At 36.1% G+C, this 6000-nt stretch overlaps 1 protein-coding gene across 3 annotated transcripts in view; it reads right to left on the reverse strand.

Moving 5' to 3' along the window:
* st3gal4 (ST3 beta-galactoside alpha-2,3-sialyltransferase 4) overlaps positions 1-6000 on the reverse strand; it is a 28464-nt gene that overhangs the window by 20764 nt on the left and 1700 nt on the right. The window lies entirely within an intron of this gene.

The raw sequence follows: 6000 nt of genomic DNA on the forward strand, positions 1-6000 counted from the left end.
GGATATGGGGCATTGCATATAAAAAAATGGGCAAATTGCTAACAAATGTGAACAGCATGCAGCAACCTTTCTTGTCAACACAGAACCATATTATTTTTATCCATTAGTTACTCAAAGCTGCAGTCAGTAACTTTTTTTTTATAACACATCTGTCAAAACTGTCACTATGTTGTGAAAATGTAATACGAGAGATAATTTGATAACAACCCAACTTTACAGGAAAACTATCTGCTGTTATTGGTGGCCGTGCAACTTAAACCCTCCTCTTGGCTCAGATCAGTTGGTTCTGGCAAAGCCTGATGCATTTCTGCAGATGGCAGTAAGACCACAGGGAGGTGGCAAAAATGTAACTCAGCATTAAGACAAATTGTCATAGCATTTGACGATCCAGCGCAGGTTGACTTCCTCAGTAGCACCTTAATGGTAATACAGAACCGCTCACTTGCAAAGTAATGCAAAACCTGTCACACTACCCTGATGACTTTTGTTTTTGTACAAATCTGAAGTTGGAAAAACAATTTCTTACAATAAAACTAGAACAAAACTTGTTGAATTTTTTTTTTTTAAAAAAGCTCAATTTCAAAGTGATCTCAGCAACAAAGTAAATCATAAATTAATATTTAAAATTGTCTTGATACCAGTAAAATGGTTATAGATATTGTAGTAAATTTTCACCCTTACAAAAGTCACAATTGGAATTTAACCAAAAAAATTATATATAGCTCAAGTTTTTTTTTCCCCTTTTCCTGTTCTAAAATGCTGCATCACATCATTCATGTCAAATTAAATAGACAAACGGATGGCCCTATACCAACGACAAAACTCATTGGGTCAGTACTCAGCAGTCCATTTGCATTTGACATGTCTGAAGACTACAATATGCACATTTTGGACAGGGAACTGTTGTGACTTGAGAGAAGTAAGAAAGAGCCATCTATAGTTGAAACCAGAAGTTTACATACACCGAATGCTACATACTCCCCTTATAGTTGTTTTTTGCCTCAGTTTGATGTACAGTGTTTTAGCATTTTGCTGGATTCTCCGATGAAATCCTGTTAATGCAAACTTAGGTTCCTTAGAGAACTATTTGCTCTAGATAAAATGCTGATTGCCAATTACAACACATCAGAATCACACAATTTTAATTATTCCTTAAGTTAATTATTCAAACAATAAATATGCTACACTGTGAAATTCACAAATTCCTTATAGACATGTTATCCCTTTATGGAATCAACTTCTTTAAATACAAATTATAGTCTTTAACTTAGGCCATGTAGATATCTAAGACCTCTTTAAAGTTATCTCTGAAAATACCAACAATACATTAAAGTTTTAATTAGATTGCCATCCTGAACGTAAAGTACTAGATCAAGCCGGAAGGTAACAACGGAAGCACAATAGCTTCTGAGATACAGTGTTCAAGGGCAGGCCAGACTGGGAAAAGGAAGAGCGCACAACACCGCAAGGTTCTCTGGATAGTTGGCTGAAGATGTTTGGCACCAGCAGAAAGAAATATTTAGTCGGGTCAGAAAAGCTCTTCAACAAAGACGTGCTTAAATTATTTCTGTACATCTAAGGATAAGTCGAGACAGTAATGTAGACAGACAACTTGAGAAAAAAAAAAACTAACACACTGTGATTAAAGAAGAGTGCAGCTACCACAAAATGGCACAGAGGCAGTGATCGTGTCAAAGGATCTCAGAATTTATTGCTAGTAATTAATTAATCCCACTGACAGGATAAAACCATTTACATGATTTAAAAATATGAACTACTGTGATTTCACTCTGTGTACACAAAAGCTTTTAATAATAAATATTTCTCACAGACTGCTATAAATCCCACAACATTGTACAGTGTATGTTATGTAGTTGAATTTTGAGCCAGTCTGAGAAGAGCACCCTTTCACACCCTTTGCCCTCCTCTGACCCCCATAACATCTGGGAATTTATGACCAGAAGTTATAGTAACTTCAACAGTAGTTCCTCTATTGAAGACAGATTTGAGGTTAGGCCACTAGTAAGTAATTCAGGTAGCAGATTCTGCCACCTGAGCTGAAGCTCACTGCAGCTCCTCCATATATACCATGGCTTCTTTTCTGATTAATTGTCTCATTGCCAGGCTGGCCAGTTTGATTCAAAGCTATATCTTGGAAGGTTTGCACATCTGTCTCTCTCTTTCCCATGTTTAAATGATGGACAGTGAGTCACAGTAGCTGTGTTTCCATTAACCATAGAAATACACAAACTGAAATTAGAAAAAATAGTTCATTTAATGGAAAATGCATCAATTTAGAAAAATCTCAAATTTTTTGATAAATTGGTGTGCTGGAATAAGGTGGTTTATGGCTGTATCAATACAGATGCATTTCACAGAACTGCAATGGAAACAACTTTTTTGCATCACAAAAGACACATGAACAGCCAGATGTTACTACTAGCAAAAACGGTGAAGAAGACGACGACAAGATGTAGATCTAAATTATATACGTTTATGGAAATAATGTGAGAAAGCATGGAAAAGTGCAAGGCACCATAATACCAGGAATAGGAAATACAGTGAGGGCAACAGGGCCTCTCACAGAGTCTCTGTACAGAGCATACCTTCCTGACAGATTGTTGTGCAGTTTATTAGATTGATTCTAAAGAGGGTAAAGTTCTGGCAAAATGCTTTAGGACTGTCATAAATTATGACATTCAGTGAAAAGCCTACTCCAGAAAAACTCGTTCTCATCCGCCAGCTGCTATCATTAAAGCACAGACGCACAGAATAACAAAAATTGTGCGTTCTTTCAAAATAGAGGTTCTAAATATCTAGAGGATTTATAATCCGTGATTTGAATCCAGTCAAACACACTTAATCTGTTGACCACCTGACATTTTGAGCACTGTGATAGAAAAAGCTCTCACTTTGACAAACCCATGGTAACGTCTTGAAGCATCTCCATGTGACAAGGCATCTTTGCAAGCAAAAAAAAAAAAAAAAAAAAAAAACTGCAGAAAGTACTGTAGATGTCATAGAGAACTTGGGCATCTGTCTCAACCATGGTGCAAAATGTAGCAAGAAAGTATCAAGTATAAACGGATGCAGACCGTTTTGGTGGCTATAAACGGTCTGCATCCGTTTATACTTGATACTTTCTTGCTACATTTTGTCATGAACATAGAAGTGCAGCAAAACTGTGCTGTACTTCTATGTCAATTATTGTGTTACATAGTGTTGCGTCCTAACACTTACGCTCATCATGCCGTCTCATGTTTCCTGTTAATGATGATCTTAGTGCTTATGGCGAAACAGTGTTTGTTTTAAAACTTGCATTTCCAGCCAAACAAATGTCATTTAAAAACCAGCAAGGGTTGGACTTCTAATGGACTTCTAATGGACTTCTAATGGACTTCTAATTTTATCACAATATTTTGTGCTACTATGCAATAATAAAAGCTAAATACTATTTGTTGCTTTTTTAGTTAACTAATGACTGCAATCATAACTTCCTAAACAAATACTGCTCTTGAAAAAACACCCTTTTGACAGCAGCCACATGAATAAGTGTGATTTGTATCACTAAGTAGACTTGTCACAGGAAAGCAATTAATCGCATAATAAATTAAAACAAGCTTAATTTCCATTTGCATTATTCAGATCGGAGAAAAATTGTGTAAAAAAAAAATAAAAATAATAATAAAAAAAAAAAACATAAATTGGAATTTATAATAACAACAAATCCTTATTTATCATCATGTCAAAAGATAGAAGGTACAATAAATGCCCACTCATAGCAGCAAGATTTACTTTTAACTGCTAAAGGCCACATATACAAACAAAAAAAATGTACACATTGGCTTCATCTATAAATTGAAACGTGTTGTTGGATTTCCATTTAGCATCAGTTTCGGCTGTTATCACATGACTCAATCAGGTAGGTGGCTACATGCCTCCTTATCCATGCATGAGCCAACAAGGTCCACCAGGTATGAGGAAAAAAAACAAAAACAACAACAACAAAAAAACACTTCAAAAGATTCATTCCGTTTCATTTTGGCATATTCTTATTTGCTAATATGCTCGTCTTGTAATGTCTCTCCATTAAAATAAGCCGAGTGATCTATTGGAAGAATAGAGAAAGTAATTGGAATTCATATTGCCCAAATTTTAGATGTTTCCATCACTGTACTAATATGATTAAATGTTAATTTAAAATAACGGGTGGCATTTATTAATGTTATTTAACATTTCTGAATTTTTAAATGCATGTGTAATTTGTGTTTATTTTTGTTCTATTTTAGGTGCAATGGTTTTACATGTTGAAGCGAACATTTAAGTAAATAATCATAAAATTTTGGCCATCAATCAAGCAGCTCTAGCTTAATGACATACTTTTAACATGCTTAGGGGAACTTGCTCTCAGTTATCAGGCTCAGGATTTTCAGGAGTTAAACTACGCTTAAGTCACCTAGTTCTGTTTTTCCACAAGTTTAAAATGGCAACTCTCTGACAAAACATTGCAACCTTTTACACCGACTTAATTTTGAGACCAGCAAGCAAAGGTAGGGTCTGCAAAGACAAAGTGCAATAAGGTGCATATGTGCATGTAAACAAATCCAGGAACAACACTTCTAGTGATTCAGCAGGTCAATTCCAGTCACTGCTCTGAAACTCGATCAGATATTTGCTGTATCAACAAAAAAAGAAAAAAATTATGGGACGTTTCCATTGCTTTAGCTCTGTTCACTCAAACATGCCACAAAAAGGGGAAGTATCTTCAGGATTCACCATCCTCATCTACCATTTGCACTGAACAGCATGTGATTTACCCGAGCCATTATTGCTTTTGGGTTGTTGCTCAGCAAATGGTTGCCAACATACAAAAGACAGTAGGAGATTCCTTGGTTACAGGGTGTGTTTAAACCTCATTTATAAGCCTGAAGGATGCCATTTTAAAAAGGCAAGGAGCGGCTAAGCTGTTGCTAAAGCAAAATACACAAAGATGCTTTGATGGTAAATGAAATGACTTGCTGCAAAACGGGAAATGTCATAACAGGGAAGCCTCAGCAGCAGGTGAAGTTTGTTTTTGTCTTACTCTTTAGATTGTGTGTCATCTTTGGGAGAACTGTGCAAGAGACCTAATGTGTGCAACAATATGCAAGCATTTACTACATCAGTGGCCCTCAACTTCTCCCCCTCGCCCCAAGGTCCCCAAAAAAGGGCAATGACAGTTGACAGTTTACTTTGGGGGGGGAGGAACAACAACACCAGTGGTTGTGTAATGTGATGCCATACAAGGGGCTGTTGCATGTTCAAAAGATGAACATTTTGAGGCCAGATTTTTCAAGTTGCACTAATTGATTCAAGCAGGAATGAGTCACTGTTGTACGGGGTAGATCATGTGCTTCAGCCGCTTTGCTGAAAAGTTCCCATAATCTTAAATCCCATTAATTTCAACATATAACAAGGCCTTCCTCATCAAAAAGCCTGCACCAACAGAAAAAGATTCCAAAGAGGAAAAGGTTTTAAGCAATCAAGAGCAAAACAAAATAGAAATTCTAAAATTCAACAATAAAGTCAGAAGAAAATAGATGTATTGAATGCCAGCAATGAAAGTCAAGCTCTCACCAAGATGACGGTGGCGCCTAACACAGCAGATGAAGACAATAGCGGTCAAATCAGGTGAAGAAGAAGGAAAAGAAACAAACAGATCCGTTTTCCAATTATGAAAAAGGATGTACTGAAATTGTGGTGTCAAACCACTACCCTATCTTGTTAGTAGTTTTTGTTTCCTCTTTATCTGAGTAGACTAAATATAAACAAGCCTATCATATAAAAAGTTGTAATAAAGAAACTTATATCTCTGAGTGAATCGGGTGGTTTATCTGAGCTAAAATTAACAACAAACAACTAATGCAGTTTTAAGTAAAGGCGTTGGCAGCTATGGATGAAAATATAAGTAATGTCACAAACAAGGTTTGTTCAGGATGTGCAGAATTTTCTGTATTAAAA

Source organism: Poecilia formosa, unplaced genomic scaffold, assembly GCF_000485575.1.
Source record: "Poecilia formosa unplaced genomic scaffold, Poecilia_formosa-5.1.2 Scaffold141, whole genome shotgun sequence".
NCBI classification, from domain to species: Eukaryota; Metazoa; Chordata; class Actinopteri; order Cyprinodontiformes; family Poeciliidae; genus Poecilia; species Poecilia formosa.